We start from the raw sequence: 18,368 nt of genomic DNA on the forward strand, positions 1-18,368 counted from the left end.
AATAGAAAAGGGACATACTATACTTCCGTCTCTGTTGGACAATTTCCTCTTCGAATTATCCATTTTTGTAAAATGACATGTGGCTTTATTACTGGAAGCCAAGGAGACAACGCAACGTCAAGCTTTGCTCTCTGTGTGTGAACTGAATAACAGATGTACAGTGACTAATCATTAACAGATTTTGGAAAAAGAGATGTGATTGGTCACTGACCGTGACGTGCATCTGTTATTTATGTTGTGATTTGTAGACTGAAGGGCTGGCAGCGAAGTTTGTACTCTCTTTAGTTACAGAAAATATACTGTGCAAATGGACATTTTTGAGTCTGTATTGTTGAGGGAAGGGTGTTTTTTAACAAAACCCTAGTCTCTAAAATTTTTGAGAAACATTGAAAGTGAGAATGGCCTGTGTTCAATTTTCCCTCTTATAAAGATGGTATGTTTATTTATTTAGGTAATGTTAGCCTTTCCATAAAGTTTTATAATTTTCTCCATCAAATCTTGAATAGTTTTTCTTTTTCTTTTTCTGGAATTCTCATATTTTTGTAGACATTGTTATGACATCCCTTTCTATACTGCACATTTGGAGCTTTGCTCATCAATAGCCAATTTACTTTTCTAGATTTTTTTCAACTGAAAGCTTTATAAATCAACTTATCAATGCAGAAAATTAATCTATAGATTTTGGTAGTATTGTATATGGTCAATAATATCATCTAAGAATAATAACTGTTTTCTTCCCCTATTCTCTCCTTATACTTTTAGTTTCTTCTGAACTTACTGTGCAGGCAAGGGTCTCCCAAATAATGTGAAACAGAAGATGTGTCAGGAGGCACACGTGTCTTAGTTTGGATTTAAAGAAAATTCTTCTAATCTAATCTGATCTTATAGTCTCCTAATTTTCACTCTTTTAAGTGGTACTTCCTATTTTTCTCATAAACTCTTGGTCAAGGTTGAGGAGATTGTTCCTATTCCAAGGTTTATAAACTAATACGTATTTAATTTTTCTAAATGGTTCCTTGTTGAAAATAATATCAATTCTCTTAATTGGGTGTAAATTTGACACATATTCATTAGTTTGAACTTGTTAATGTTGCTGCTCAGATACTCTATATCTTGAAATTGTTGCCTGATGGATATATGAAGAGAGATACATTAAAACTGCCACTGTGATGGCACATTTGTGAATCTCTCCTGGTGGCACCATCAGAATTTGCCTTATAAATTTTAAAGCTATTTTATTAGAGACATATGAATTTAGAAATATTTTTATCTCCCCAGTGAATTGAAATATCTAGGAAATTGTTTTTTAGCTTTATGATCTATTTTGTCTAATGTTAATATAACTAAAACAATTTTGCTATTTTCCTGGTATGTATCTTAAATACTTTTCCTTTCAACTTTTTAATATCCTATGCTAAGTGTATCTTTCTTAAACATATTGTAGTGGGAAGTATGTCATCCAGTCTCACATTGTTATGTCCTGGAGGAGTTTAGTCCATTTACGTCATTTGATTTATGACACATTTGTATCTATTTCCACTATTGCACTTCAAATTTTTTACTGCCCTGATGTTTATCTTTTTTCTTTTCTGGCTTTGTTTTTATTGTTTTGATTTAGACTTTCCTATCTCTTCTTTCTAGTTTTTCCTCTACCAGTTTAATGTTGTCACATACTATATGTACACTAGAGTATACACTGGCTTAGCAAGAGTATTTAACTTAATAACATTCAGTGCTCATAAGTACCCCTCTTTTCCTCCTCCAAAATGTAAGAGTATAGGAGACATTTAAATTCAATTATACGCTTTTATTAATTTATGTATTCCAAGTTGCAAAGAGAGTATCTTATACACAAGGAGTACTTCATAGATAATTGTTGAATAAGTAGATTAATTAATATATTTAACATGTATTATAGATATGGTTCATATATAACCATAAGTCCAGAGGAGTTCCCATGAAACGCAAGCCAAACTCACTATGTGTGATTTGCTTATTTTTAAAATCAAATGTTGTTAGAATGTCTTATTGGAAAAAGAGTTTTATGGATTGTGAAACTTAATTATATTTTTATCCAAATGTAAGTAGAGACTGATTTCAGAGTTTGTCACAGTGGAGACTAGAGTGGCCAGGTGAGAGCTGATTGATAATGATTGAAATTCAGTCTTTTCTCCCCAAAACTAAGAGTGAAGTGAGCTCTTGAGAAATATTTTCTAGTGAATCTAGCTGATGAATTCACATAACTTCTGGACAATACCACCGTTTTTTCCCACCAAGGATGAGAAGACAGTTAAATATGATGATCATCAGCCTGCTCTCACTCCTCATCCCGAATTCTCTGGGCTGCAAACTCTACAGTAGGGCCCACCTCACCTGCATGCCTCCCACAGCTGGGCATCTATGACCTGCGGCTTACATGTAATTTAGGGTTCAAATGTCTTGCTGTATGCCTAGGGCCCATTGTGCAGAAAGGCTCAATGTAAAAAAGCTCAAGTCCCAAACCCCAAAACCAAATCGAAACAAAGTATCTCAGAAGCGCTTTAACATAATTTTGCCATAAATAATTCTTTAAGTTTCAGTGTAGCTCATATCTTGCCTCATCTGAAGACTTTCTCGTAAGTCCTGCAGGTTATGGTGGTGCCCCCTTTCTGGACCCCCCTTCGTGGTTGGGGCTCTTCATCAACAGATGATCACCCAGAACCCTCCAGCCATTAGTCCGGAAAGTCCCGGGTCCGGGACCTCCTCATCCTCCCTGCTCATCCCAACAGACCTTTGTCCGAGCCCTGTTTCAATCTCTTGCTTTTCATCCAGTTAAGTAGAACCTTGGAACATTTATTTCATCGAGTTTCCACCTAAATTTTCTAAGCATTTATGCCAGTGTTAGTCACTGGCCAGAGATAAAGGACCGCTTTTATCCAGAGATAAAAACACACATCTGCAGCTCTCTACCCGGTGAAAGTCAGGAACAGAAATAAATTCTTACAAAGGAGCATGGTAAATGTTGCACATGTGAGATACATAGAGCACATGGAGCCAGTGAGTGTTCCATGAGAATAGAAATAATGTCTCAAACATTTCTTTTCTGTTTCCACACCAAGCAAGCTGTCTTGACCATGGTAGGAACTTTGTAAATATGTGTGAAGGATTAGACAGTTGGAGCAGATGTTGTGGAGCTAGAACTGGTGATCACATTTCCAGAAAAACAGAATGGATGAGCAGTTTGGTTTAAAAGTCAATTGTGAGGCACCCATAGGATACTTTGTTTCATTTTGTTTTGTGTCAGACGATAAAACAAACGTATTAAGGGATTTGGTGTGATTCTCCATTGGGGAAGCACGAAACACTGTCTTATGGAAGACGGGAGCACATTCCGCGTTGACTCAAACGGTCGTGCATGAGGAATTAGAACAAAAGCCCAGAGAGACCATAATGACCTGACCTTCAGTAGGACGGAGAGCTCCTGGCCTCCCTCTGCATTTTCTGCATTTTCTGTCTGGATTAGCTTTAGTATATCTTTCAGTTAATGGTTAAATAGAAGGAGATAAAGCAACAAATTCATGAAGTTTACAGATGGTACTTAATTAAGAGATATTACCAATCTGAGTAAAGACTGGTTAGCATTCAATGGACTTTAAGAACACTGGAAATAATTACAAAAAATAGTAAAAAAAAAAAAAAAATCCCAAACAAATGAAACTCAAACTGTTGTTTGTTAGGGAAATTGACTGAAGAGACTTTAGCAGTGGAAATGCAAAAGAGCCAACGCGGAACAACAGGGAGTTTACTGGCCTAAAAATCACGGCAATGGAATGAAGTTTTAGTATGTGTGATTTTATATAAAAATGGTGTGTTTAGAGTGTTTTCTGTGTATACTTTTCAAATAATCTCACAGATTTTATCTTTTTTAAAAATATTTTATTTATTTATTTGACAGAAAGAGAGAGAATGAGAGAGAGAGAGAGAGAGAGCGAGCCTGAGAAGGGGGAGGGGCAGACGGAGAAGCAGACTTCCTGCTGAGCAGGGAGCCCGATGCGGGACTCGATCCCGGAACTCCAGGATCATGGCCTGGACTGAAGGCAGTCACTAAACCAACCGAGCCACCCACGTGTCCCTCACAGATTTTATCTTAATGGGACACTTATTTTAAAGGAAAATCAATGAGAAATCCCTTGACTGGACCATTTTATCATGGAAGTGACAAGTTCTAATTCATAATTTCTTTTTTTAATTTTTATTTTGACATAATTTTAGGTTTGCAGAAAAGCTGTACGAATGATCCAAACATGCCTATATACCCTCCACCCAGATTCCCCAAATGTTAACATTTTGTCACATTTGCTTTATCATCCTCTCTCTCTTTTTCTGGACCATTTGAGAATAAATTGAAGAAATTATTCCCTTTTGCCCTTAAAAACTTCAGTGGTCAGGTACTAAAAGCAAAGACATTTCACAAAACCGTGGTACAAATATAAAAATCAAGAAATTTAACATTTGTATTATACACTTAGCTAATGTGCAGATCTTATTCAAACACCAATTTTCCCAATAATGCCCTTTGTAAGAAAAATAATCTGGGACCAAACGCTGTATGGGTTATCACACTCTCTGCCTCTTCTGGCCTGGAGTGGCCATCACTTTGTCCTCACCTTTCATGACCTTGATATTTTTAATGAGCACAAGTCATTTATTTATCGGGTGAACGCAGATCTGGATTTGTTTGATGTTTCTCTGATCAGATTCTGCTGGAAGCTGATGCCGACGGCCCCACTTTCTGGCTGTTGACTTTGACTGCCTGGTTCACGTGGGTTGAGGCACTTTGTCCATTGGGAAGTTTACTTTTTTTAATAACAAAGTTACTTTAAATGTACTGTTTTTACCTTTTGTAATTAGTAAGTGTCTTATGGGGAGATACCCGGAGACCATGTAATTGTCCTGTTACTCACTGAAGTTCCACTCACATTTTTCAGCGTGCATTGGCTGTACATCATTAATGCTTGGGGCCTTACTCTGGTGGTTGCCTCAGGGTGATGTTCTGATTCCAGGTGGTCTTTCTTAAAATCTCCAAATATGTGCATAGTATATTATATATCAGTCAGTTGGGAGACTTGTCCTATGGTTTTCTTATGCACCATGGTTGCTCCTTTAGGAGAATTTTCATCAGCAGAGGTATCCTCACAGGGCCAGACATTACCCATTTTATTTTCCCTTTGACACCCACGATCCAAAGCGTGCCTTGCCATGCTTTGTACGCCTTTTTCGCACAGAAGCGGTGCCTTTCAAAGACTGACATCTTGACCGTGTTGCATTTATAGGTCCCTTTCTGTTGTGTCGGGTCTTTCATGACTGCTTTTATCTTGGATGCATAATGGATTTGCTCTGTCTTGTGGTGATTTTGGACCCATCTTTGGCCCATGGCCAGCTCCCTGCCTTTCTCTCTCAGGGAGTTTTTTTCTTGGACTTGCTTGTTCTCCACAGAGACTTGCAGAGAAGTACAGAATAGAGCGCTGAGGTTATTTTTCTACCTGCAGGTAATTTAGAGTTTGGGCATGGTCTAGCTATGGACGTATGGCTTTTTAATTATGGGGCCACATACAATTAGGAAAGCCCTGGGGCTTCAGATCTTTGGAAGTGGGGTGGGGTAAAGGTCAAAAAGGACGAGCAGGCACCACAGGCACCGCAGGCACCGCGTTAAGTAAGTGGGTGTCTCTTATGCTCTCACCTCAGATAACTGGAGTCTCAATTCCTTTGCATCCTTCCCAAGGTAAATCTCGAGGTAAGCTCTTAAAGCACTACACTTGAAGATTCGATCACGGAGTTAGAATTCTTGAGTTCAAAGCCAAGCACTGGCCCTTAGGCGTTATTTGATGTGTTTGAGCCTGACTCCCCATGTGGGAAAGAAGTATGATCACACCTCACTCATACGGCTGTTGTCAGTGTAGGTGAGATAACCCACATCAGACTCTTTGACACAACCCTGAACTGTCATACACACTTCCCAGTATTTTGAAAAACTGTAGTTGATTAAGTTATTTTATCCGAAGACTGCGGGTTAATGAATTTTTGACAAGAGCATCTCTGCCACTGTTCCTTTATGTTTTGTCATGGACCAGAATGAAGACTTGAATTCATGTTTATTGGTTACAGGGTGACCCAGAGATAAAAGTGAAATGGTGGCAGCAAATTAAATGATAAATTCCTGAGTTTTTCTCTTTCTTGAATGTATTTCTCAGGATTCTGTTTTCCCTCTATAATGTCACTACCACAGTCTACCTTAGATGATCCTTTATTTATGTATCTTCATCTTCACTAACTTGTGAGGGTTTTAGGAGAAAAGCTTCAGATTCATCCAGTGTGGGAAGACAGACACGTATACGGTACCGTTCACAGAATCACAACCGAGCAGTGTGATTAAGCAGGTTGGGTCTTGGGGAAGAAAAGAATCTGAGCTGGGATGAAAACAAAATCCAAGTCTAATATTTCATGCCCACCTGGCCGCGTGAGACCACCAAGCTGCCGGGCATGGGACGGAGGGGGACAGCAGGGCAGCGGTCTGGCCTGGCGCGCAGGAGGACCGCACAGCCTGCAGAAGCCAGCGTGGGAGGGCCTTCGTGGCCTCAGGTGAAAGTGCAGTGATCGTTGGGTGCACGGAAGTTGGTGAAAATTGTGGAGTCAAGATTCCATGGAAATATTGACTCTCTTGCCATGAAGGAAACAGGCCCTGTGTGGATTTACCAGGCTTATAGTTCATTAATATAATCAAACTCATGCAATCCAAGAAAATACCATGACTCCTTTCTTTTTCTATGCCCCTTAAACCCAGATTTCTCTGTTTCTTCCTTCCTCTGGGGTGGCTTATGACCAGGCCGAGCTCCACAGGATGCTGATGGGAGTCGGTAAGGGCAGTGCTGGGTGCCTCCTGCCTTCTGTTTGTTAGAAACTTGGCTACAGACCAGCCGGCAGCAGACGGGAAGGATACTCGTGGTCTTGACGAGAGTTACTGCATGGATTAGAACACATGTGTAGCCTGGTCATCAGTAACAGAGTAAGCAGGATTATGATGGAAATAGGGATTTAATGAGTTTGTAGTTTCTATAAATAGCATATGTGCGTCACCCCCAAGACAAAAATGGAGAACATGGTTTTCTGTGAAGAGGAATTTGCTGGAGGAAGTCTTGTCCATTCTTCTGAAAACAAACAAACAAACAAACAAAACAACAACAACAACAGATATTTGTTAATAGGCTGACCACAGACCATAGACGGGATGCCAGCAGTGGCCAACCTGTGTTTCTTTCATGACTGTCCTTCTGAGTGTTCAGAGGAGCCCGTCAACGTCCAGGGGCTGTCTGCTCTGAATCATCTCTGACGAAACGTATTGATCCTTTCCCTTTGATTTTTTTTTTTTTTTAATTGAAACAATTCCTTGTTTGGGATCTAGTTAGGCTCTAGATCCTACATGTTCCACGTTGGCCTAATGGCTCTGGGGCAGAGACGCCCTGGCGCGGATTCAGGAGAACGCACTGCCCGGGAGTAACGCTAGTGCTGCTCCTCGGTCCCAGGAGCCTCTGCTCATCTTGGGAAAGGCTCTGTTGTGATTATTGGTGCATCGTTTCTCTAGGTTTTAGCTTTGTGAGATCGAGATAGGGATTCCTGAATAGAGCCGTTTCGTTTCCAGGGTTTAAACACTTCAAGGAATCAAGGATCCTTGGACCGAGGTACAGTGGGCTCAGTCTGTGTTAACTGAATTACATCTCAAGAGATACTTGTCTGCAATCTTTCACAAACACTGAAATGAGAGATGGCATTCACTTCTTCCAGAAACACACAGTGGAAGGGCCCTACAGGGCTTATTTCCTTTACCCCGTGGCTCCTGAACAAGCTCGGTCAAGCCCTCCGGACACATCCAGCTGTCTAGCCGGAGTTTTCTGAAGAGGAGCTGCCAAGTGTGGGGATGAGGTTGGGGCCAGGACAGTGGCACCTGACAGCCTTTCCTCCTTCACAGCCAGTCATGGCCCCCAAGGTCACTCTATGCCCCCTTAATGTTCTACCACTTCTCCTCTGTGCGGCTCAAGTGCAGAGGGGACCACGGAGCCTCATCCCCCAGCAGAGCCAGGCCTGTTCGGAGCCCCCCACTGGTAACAAGGATGCACCAGCCTCTCTTGTTCCTCTTTGGCTCGGCTCTTCCTGAGGTGCGTTAGCTTGGCTCTGGGGAGAGCTGTGTGGGGTCAACCAGAGGAAGCGCTGTCGCTGCCGGGGGTTTGGGGACAACAAGGCCTGTGAAACAACCAGGACAAATGGGGAGGGAAGTGGGTCCCCAGCAGCACGGGATGCATGACCAGACAGTGTGGGCATTGCTCTGTGGACCCCCCCTTAAAAAGCCCTAAATCCAGCGGAGGAAAAGGAAGCTCCAAGAAAGGGCCCGCACCTGCTGTGGCCGACCGACCGCTCCCAAGGACCCGCAGCTGCCGGACCTCGCGTCCCTTGGCGCCCCTTCCCTTTATGCCCTATTCGTTGGCTTGTTCAGGCCTCTCCCTACCATGCTAGGGGAGGGGAGCTCCTCCTCTGCCTCCTCCGCTTCCGCTAATGCGCTTGGCCTCCAGGAAGCCATGCTGGGCCCCAGTGGAAGAGGGCCCAGTGGAGGGGCTTGGGCCAGGCCTGTCCTGATCCAATGCCTGGATCCAGCTGCAAAATCAGAAGTGGTCAGTGTCTGTCAGCGTTGGTCTCCTGCAAAGCCATGAGATCCTGGAAACCACCATGGCGTTTTCTCTGCCACTATCATTATTCACTCTTAAGAGCTACGGGCAGCCCAGGGCAGGGCAATAGGTTCTCGGAGTTGCTGGGTCCCTGGGGTTGGAGCTGGAGGGGCATGGTCGTGCTTGGTGGCAAGGCCACATTGGATGGCTGGTGGGACCCAGGCCAAGGGAGGCTGCCCCTGATTTCCCTGGGAAACCCTCTGCCCATCAGTAGCCTGCAGGGTGGTTGAGTGGGCACGGTGTCCCCATCTGGGGACTCCCACTTAGCGCTTCTGGCAGTTACGCAGGCCACTCTAAAAACCAGCTGGAAACAGCCAGGAGTCAACATTCTGTCCCTTAATGCATATCGAGAGTAGCTTTGGGTTTCTATTTTAGAACTTGCTATAAGAACCGCTCTTCTAGTTTAATGGGATAGGAAACTCAGTAAAGAGTAAAACTTGTTAATATTTTTAGCAAATACAAGCATTGATATACTTGACTTTATTTTGAGACTGAAGATGTCTGCTTAAACCAGAAGATATTCATTATTTGAAAATGGAAAGGTCAAGTAGGCTTCTGTGCCCACTCTCCCCAGGGGCTACAGCCGGAGGCTGACCCCCTCCCCCCTGCCATGCCCAATCTGAGGTACCCCCGGAATTCCTGGCCGCCGTTGAGTAAGGCAAGGGCTGAACACTCACTAAAGTAATTCCTGAGGTGCTTGAACGGACGCTAAGTCACAGTAATGGGAAGGTTTTGTGTTTTGGGAAAAAGGAATTCAATATGGCTCATCTCAGTAGGTGTTTCTTCCACGGGATGCTGGGGGAGAACGAGTCATGACAAGCCTGGACCGATGGACCTGGCTGCTACGTGACAACAAGGCAGGATGGGATGTCTTTGGACTTGGCAGGGATGTGGCCTCACACCAAATGGTCTGTCAAGCAACTGTCTCTTGGTGGCATTGTTCATCTGGTGGGTCATGTGGTTGGGTCCCAACCGAACGTGGTTCAGCCCAGGCGAGCCAGGACACCACCGGCATTCAGCGATGTGTGTGCCTCAGCGGAAAGGGAGGGGGGCACGAGGGAAGGAGACGATTCTCACTTTTCTCGTGTGCTAAGAATTATGACCGTAAGAATGTAAGAATTCTACGGTGTATGGTCATAATGACCGAGCAAATTTTGTACGTCTAAAGGCCCAGAACTGCATGCTTTGGGAACAAGACAGGACAAGACAGGGAACAATCCGAGACAGGATTCCCAATAGGCATCACTCGCGCAGCAGAGGGGACGGCGAGAAGAAGTGACGGGTACAGGCGCCTTCCTTCTGCCCCGGCACTAGGAGGTTGCGGAGATGGGCCTTTAGAATGCACGAATCTCCTCTCCCTGCTAGGTCTGAGTTGGCTGTACGTCCAGACGTTGGATTCAGCAGGAGTATACATTTGGAAGGTTATTGCCTCAAAACTCCCCACCCATGTTTGTTACCCTCGTGGCCCCAGGTAAGGGCTCTGTCTGCCTGGTCCTTCCTCTCCCTGGTGTTCCAAGCCCGGTGTTCGGAGGAGCTCAATGAATGTTTTGAACCCAAAGTGGGATATTTAAACACTGTGCACACATCCAGAGATGCTCGAGGGCAGGCGTCCCCCGCCCCCACCCCTGAACCCTACTCTGTATGAACCCTCATGTCCCACCACCTGACATCAGTGTCGTAACATGCTTGTTCACATTTTCAGCCAGCTTTTCAGACAGAATCTTCTCAATACACTTTTGAATGCTTTGAAAACCAGTTCATTATGCAAGTGTCAAATTGCCTGTTTGCTGAAAGATTAGGGGATGAGAAAGTGAAACTTCTCAGTGAATCCCAGAAACCCCTCACTCACTCGCCGAGAGTGATGTGCCAGCATGTGGGTCTCCAGCACGAGAACCCTGCCGCGGGTCATCCCACAGGAAGACATTCAAATACTCAATCTCCTAATTGTCTGCAAGGTGATTTGTCCAGATCTGGGAGCAGAAAACATCTGGGGACATGCAGGAGCGCGGTCTATGTCACCCACGGGAACGCCCCGGCCAGGCCCATCAGATATGTGCTCTGGTGACTTAGTTATGCCACACCATGTTTCAAACAGAAACTTGAAGAAAGCCAATGCTGTCAGATGTGTGCTTGGGAGGGGAAGAGAAGCAATTTAAAAGAAGACATTCTATGCTGTCAGTCATGGAAATGTGCAGCAGCCCTGATTCTTTACACCTTTACCAAGACTCACTTGAGTTTAGGCAGGACAGTGGCTGCACTGCACTTTCTTTCTTTCTACCTTTGGTCCAGGAGGATGGAAGGCTGTGTGTGTGCATAGAGGTGAGGGTCTGGGTGTACAAATCATATACCTGCTGAGGTTGAGAGCCCTTCTTTCTGACTGCTTGGACTTCCAGTAAAAAACAAAACGTTCTATAGTTGGAGACCATGCGGTTTTCCCCAATAACGGAGCTCTACCGGGAATGAAGGACAAGAGGTCTCCAGGACCATGAGGGTTAATCTGATCATTTGTTTTTTTTTTGGAAAAAAAATGTTTCATTATTATTTTTTTTAATTTTCTTCATTTCAGAGCTGTGTACCTTCTGTCTCACGAGCTATGCTTCCCTGCAGGGGCCTTAGTAAACCAGCGAAGGGCAGGGTGTGGGCACCAGGGCGTGGGCTCGAGCACTTCTTCATGACAGTATCCTGTTACTGATCAGAGCCTGCCTGGTGCAAAAGCATGGTTTCAAATTCTGCCCTTGAAACATGGACAAAGCAGTGTTGCTGATATGCATTCGTTCCTGTGCTGTCAAACATTTCACTGATTCTGGAGCCTACGACAGCTTAATAGCTAGGTCCTCGGTCAATGTTACTGCACCAGTGCCTCCCTGCCTTTAAGACGCTGAGATTTATGTGAGCAATAGGTAAAGAATGATACGTAGTTAAGACCAGCTCCTGGTTATGTATAGATCATCAGGACTCACTGACGTCCGGAAAGACCTGATGACATGGACAGAGTGTGCTGTCCCAGGAGCCGCCAGCCCCAGTGCCAGAAGTCATGGCTCCTCAGTTTCTTCACCCCGGGATGGGGGGTGGCCATGGTCCAGCTGTGGTAGAAACAGCATCACCCAGGCTCCAGCTCCTGGGATAGTGGCTGGAATGGATTTATTCTTCTTTCCTTCTTGTTTAAAAATGCAGACATAATGGCTCTTTGAACATATTACTTCTAGAATGTTGTTGGCTTCTTGGTATATGTTTCTCCAAGATACCCTCCTGACTCTCCAACTTTGGAGGTCTGAGTATAATAGTGGGTAAGAATGTTCTTTGCTCATGTTTATGACATGAGAGGATTCGAGCCGTACTTCAGCGGACTGTTTCTGAGGAGCTTAACCCAACCGGTTAGCAACTGCGCTTTGATGGAATAGTTTTAAGAGACTGCCGTGTGCTTCTATTTCCATGAAGAAAGCGAGGGAACCTTAGCCGTGCAGATGATGCTGGCTCTTGTCTCCCGGGGGTCACATGCCAGTTCTTCCTTCCGTAGCGCAGATGTTTGATCACTGCTAACAGATCGAATGGATGCAGGGCTGGGTGAAGAAATGCTGATTTGAGGAAAGTCAGTTCTCATAGCTTTGGATTTAGCCATTCTGAATACATGCATTTTTATTTCATATATTAATGACATAAGGATAGACATATTTCACACACCTAAAACTTTTTACTTAAAAGGGCCTTTTCTTTAATCATGGAAGACAAAGTCAGCGCTCACTCCAAGAGCCATGGCTCTGTTCCTTCCCAAGAGAATTGGCTTAGGTTTACTTATCCACGTAGAATCTAAAATTCACTCTGAGCCCTAGCATACACATTTTAATTAACATGGAGCAATCATGCTAAGCCCCCTCTCCCTTGTCCTCTGGAGTGGAAGGGCACAGCCTTCCCCTGTGAGACACGGGGGAACATCTTCAGGTGGGGCATCTGGGACAGAGGTTTTAGCACTTACAAAGAAAACCACGTGCACTGTAAAAAAGATGGAGAATGCCAAGTGCTCATGAGGACGTGGGACAGCCTTGGCTGGCGGCGTGATAGGGCGCGGCAACTCTGATGATGTGTGCAACTGTTTCCCGTGAAGTTCCACACACACTCATGATCCAGTGAGACCCCATTCCTGGGAATTTACGCAGGAGAAATTCAAACACCTGCCCACACAAGGACCAGCGTGCCTGCACGCTGCCCACACGAGGACCACGGTACACTGCACAGCTGCTCTCACAATCACCCCAAATGGGAACTGACCCAAACGTCCATCATCCGATGAACAGATGCAGCGTTGCAGAGGAGACAAGCAACGGAGAACTACCAGGGAGCCAGTGACGGGGCAAACCTTGGTTCAAGCCCAGTGAGCGTGCTAGGCCAGGAGAGGGCATGCTGTCTCTCCGTTCCTAGGGATGCACAGATGGTGACAACCAGTGTACCAGCGGCTCTGTGGGGCCAGCTGGGGAAGGGACTGCCCCACAAGGGGTATGGGGAACTGTTGTGGAGGGGATCACAAGGGTGTATCTACGTTTGTCAAAAGTCAGCAAAATGAATGCAGTGGATCTGGATTGCACGTAATTTGTCTCTTGGTAAAAAGAAAATCGCAGGAGCGCAGAGGACAACACAGTGCCTTCTTCTGTCCATGAGCAGTGATGTGACCTGGAGGCCAGTCTCCACGCTGAGCCATGACTGGGAGCAGGTGACCGGCTGGATGGCATCAGTCGGTGGCAGGAAGTCGGCCTTAGGAAGTCGAGCTCCCTAATGTCCTAGTCTCGGGACTAGTGACTGGTCATTTTCTAGTAAGCATACCCTTCTTATTGTGCAATCCCATTTTCTTGGAGCTTTTCTTTCTTTCTTTTTAAAAAATTCCTGATGGCCCAGATCCCACTGCTGATGGCATCTGCATTACTAAGGTGTTTCTCAGCACAGCCCCCGGAGTCTCTGAGGCTGGCTTGCTCATATGGCTTTAGAAGACGGAAGCATCTTCAGGCCAGAGAGGTGGACTGGCTTATCCCAAGTCACAGTGACAGGAAGTAGGGCCTGGGACCCATGTTTCTGATTGACAAACCCTCTTACTCCAGCTTCTCTCACGCAGAGCTACCAATGACACTTTATCACTTTCTCTCCTCTTCATACTGCGCTTGTGTTTTCATCAGTGCACTACCTCTGTCCCAGGAAGGCGGTTTTGGGAAGATGCTGACCACACTCCACCTCTTCTCCTGCCCCCAGATGAATGCCCAACAGCGGTGAGCGTACGGCTGGAAGTTGGGTCCTGGTTCACCACGTGGGGGTGGGGCACATGTTCATGGGGTGCATGGTTTCATAGAAACCCTGGCCTGCCACGCACACTATGGCATCCTGCTGGCCGCCTGCGACACAAGCCTGTGCAGGTCCTGGAACTTGCTGTGTGGCCCAAAGGTCGAACTCAAGCAGCTAAGTGGGTATTTAACTCATTTGAACATCTTAAAATTCTACCTATAAATCAACACTATTTTTAATCTTCCTCTACCTGTCCATTCAAGTCTGAATTCATTCTCATTCAAGGACATTTCCACTCATGTGCTATTTCCAAATGTCCCCAGCTCAGCAGGTGGAATCAGAAGAGAAACTGAGAACATGAATATTTAAGCCTTCAGACGATCATGTAAGCTTCAGATAACAATCAGTCTTTTGGGGACTTGTCTGAATTTAGCTTTTCTATTTTAAGTACCTTTACTTGGACATTTTTTTTTTTACACTGTATTCTTAGCTCATTTGTGCCTTCTAACAATACCTTTCTAAATGGTGCTTAAAGAAGGAGGCTCTGACACATCCCCCCAGTGTGTGGACCACGGATGTTAACGCTCACCCTCCCGAGGCCGCCGGGCTACAACGCAGCCTGAGCGGAGGACAGGGTCTCTGAGGGGCAGTGAACATTGAGACTTGTCACCTGTGATGGTCCACGGACTTCTTTACCTTCCTGCCTTTCCACTGGAGGCAATTCATTGATTCTGTCAATCTGTCACCTCAAAGCCTGTATTGCGTGTCCATCATGAGCGAGGTTTGGAATGTGTCACCGCATCCCTGACTATATCCAAGTAGATGAGTTGACAATCTTCCTGTAACTCCTCATTGGACCTTTTCGCAGAGATCTTTTGGCGTCACTGAGAAACTCAACCTGAGGAGAGGCTGAGCCCCGGCTTCCTTCTCCCTCACGGCCGGCCCTGGCGCGCCCCCCGCCCCCATCTGGGCTGCGTGCTCTTTCCGCCCGTTGCCCGAGTTCAGAGCCACGAATTTATTGTAGTATTCTCTTCTCTCTCCCGACAGGGAAATCACTTCAGGCCATACAAATTCTCGCACCAATGTCACTCACATTAAGTCCACTGTCACCCCCCACAACCAGGCCCAAAGGTACAGCTTTCCTTCTAGCACTGCATCCAAATTAATCTTCACTTAAAGCTTTCATCATATCACTCCCTTAGTAAGCATTTTCAAAGTCTCTCCCTTACTTGTGAGATAATATTCAAAGCTTTTTGCTTAGAATTCAGGGTCACATATTGACTCATATTAATATACCAGAATTAACACTGAGTTCTGACAATTTTTAAGCCCTGATGTCTAATATTAAGAAGAGCTGCCTCATTTAATGCTGTGGAGAGTGTCTCCTATTTCTACATCTTTGTAAAAATAATTTAGTGAATCTTGGTAAAAGTAACTTCATGAGCCTTTGATTCCCTAAAGCTTCTTCTTTTTAAATACAGTAGTTTGAAAACATTAAGGAACTGCACTCCTTGGTGGTCATGTATTGTGTTATTTTCACTGTAGACAGAGTTTGTTTCTGCTGTTTGTAACCCTAGAGGCCACTCCAGTTCTTCTGTAGTCAGAGGTGACTTGCAGAAGCATCCCGAATGTCCAGACAGTTGGACGGCGTGGCCACAGAGCCGTGGCCAGGATGTGGAAACAGGCCTTCTGTGTTCTGAGCAGTGCCGCAGAACCAGCGGGAAAGGCTGGGCTAAATCAGCATTAGGCACCATGCCTGATTATTATTTATGATAAAGAGAAATTAAATGCTGGAGGGAGCCGGCATCTGGGGTGCACAGGTTTTATGACCTCCCTGATTTCTGCTCCCAGGCTCCCTTCCCAGGTAATCTAGGCACTGACTTTCGAACATAGCTAACCCGTGTTAGATTTTCTGACCTGGACGACTTCTCCTCTCTTCTACGTGCCTTTCATAGCTGTCAGGGCTGATCCTCGTGCCACCTCCTCCCTGCAGCAGACCTTGATACTGTCACAGGCTGCCGGCGCTCAGTGGAGCCGGGGTTCAACTTACCGCAGTGGGTGGTCAGTCCTTGCTGGGGATGTGGAAGGAAGAGTGTGCGCTTGGACCTTATCATCAGGGGGAGGGCAGCTTTTCCGTGGAGAATATTCCTGTCTTATCCATTGCTGGTGGGAATGAAAAATGGAGCAGCCGTGGTGGGATCCCCCTGACAGCCCCTCCCTCAGCACGTAAAACGCGGAGTTACCCTCTGACCCGGCGATTCCACCCACAGGCGTACACACCAGAGAGTGGGAAATGGGGACTCAAACAGGTGAACAAGCATCCGTGCCCAGGGGGGCAGGATTCCAGACAGAGCACAAGAGCCCAAAAGTGGGAACAATGACCCAAGTATCCTTCAACAACAGATGCCAGCCGGATAAAATGTGCCCTCGTTATACCATGGAGTATTACTCAGCCCTATAAAGGAATGAAGGGCCAACACCTGCTACAAGGGGTGAACCTTGAAACATTGTTTCAAGTAAAAGAAGCTGGAAACAAAAAGTTACATATAGTATAATCCCATTCATATGAAATATACAGAAGGGGGTAAATCCACATAGATTAGTGGTAGTTTAATAGATTAGTGGTTTCCAGCGGGCTGGCGGGGAGGGGGGTATTGGGAAGTAACTCCTTTATCCAAATAAGGGGGCTTTTCCGCACTCAGGTTCTGGGCGTTAGGACACAGCGTGTCTCATCAGAAGCCACCGTTCAGCTCCCTGCAGGTGGTAACTGCGCCTCAGAGCATGTCTGTCCTTCCACCTGGGCCTCCTTGGGCTGCAGAGGCTGACAGCCCCCCTCAGAAGGGAAGTGCTCCCCAGCCCCTTGGGAAAACCCACCCTCCGAGGATGAATCAGGAAATTAGTCTGTTTCCAAACAAGTTCATCAGTGTCTTTTCTCTGAAACCACATTTGGGTTTTAGCTGCTCCCCGTGCTTTCCAGATGTAAACTGCTGCGTTTACAACCTGGTAATAACTTTGTGGAGTCCAGGGGACCTACACAGGATATGAACGGAGTCCAGAGACAGCAGGTGCCTTGTGACCGTCGCTGGGGGTCCACTCTGATGCCACCTCTGCTGGGAGGGCTCTCTGTCAGCCAGAGGGCAGGGGTCCCAGGGTTTTGAGGAAGAACAGCTGTTACCAGAGGAGACCACGTCCACGGGGAAGTCCACTCCACCGGGAAGTCCTCCCCACGGGGAATTCACGCGCATGCGCACAGGTGCTCTCTTGTGGGATGTGACGGTCCTGTGTGTCGGGAGCCCAGGGACCATATGGAGGCAATCTGAGAAGTGCATGAAGTATGACTTCAGCTTCCATTCGTTCCACCTTCCAGATTCTCCTTTTCGTTTCCTTTGCCACATCCGATTCTCCGGAACCATCCCAAGTCCGTGCCTGCTCAGCCCAGGACTTCGCGCCCCGCCCGCCCAGCGCTGACCGCTTCCCTTGGTCGGGTCTCGGGATCACCCCGGGCCTCCTTCCCTGCTCCCAGAGCGGGGACAGGCGGGGCCTTCGGCCTTCCGTCCGCTCCACCTCGGTCCTTCCGCTGACCGAAGGCGGAACTGGGTGCGGGAGGACTTCGGCCGTTCGCAGCCTTCGGGAGCCTCGGAGGCCGGCGCGCCCGGTGCCTCCCTCGCGCCCGCGCTGCCCGCTGCGGTCACCGCTTCCCGCGGCTGGAGGCCCCGGCGGCTCGCTCCGGTCGTCCGGGCCCGGGAACCTCTCCCACCCCGGTCGCGAGGGCTTCGCTCCCTCTCCGGCTGTGATTTAGGGCTGACGCCGCTAACGTCCGACGGGGCCATCCTGGAAATGAATGAGGGCTTCGGAGCGCAGCTCCAAGATTTCCCTGGGCGGCGCCGAGAGGGGCGGATTGGCTGGAAGCCGAGGGCCCCGCTCTGTGTCCTTCGGCGAAGAACATCTTCTGACACTCTCCACGACCCCCCTAAAAGTCTAGGTGTCTCAGAAGTACCGTGAAATATTTCCGTGATTGCCGGGACTGCGCGCTGCACCGTCGGAGAAGGGGGGCCGGATCTCTGCCCACCCCCGTGATTAGGTAGCCTCGGTCACGCGGGCCTTCCAGGGCAGAAATTAAACATCCGCCAACAGCTGTTCAAGGAAAATTGGTTTCTAGTTGGATTTCTTTTTCTTTTAATGCGGATGCTCTGGGGCTGACCCAGCTTCTCCTGGGGATGGGGCTCTGCTAGGACTGCGGGCCGGGGGGGACTGAGGCAGCTGGGTGCCCGGCCCGGCCTCGGCTTGGCCGCGGCCGGTATTTCATTTACATGCTTGTGTTTAAAAAGGTAGCGATTCTGAGTGATGGAA

Source organism: Mustela erminea, chromosome 13 (genome assembly GCF_009829155.1).
Source record: "Mustela erminea isolate mMusErm1 chromosome 13, mMusErm1.Pri, whole genome shotgun sequence".
NCBI lineage: Eukaryota > Metazoa > Chordata > Mammalia > Carnivora > Mustelidae > Mustela > Mustela erminea.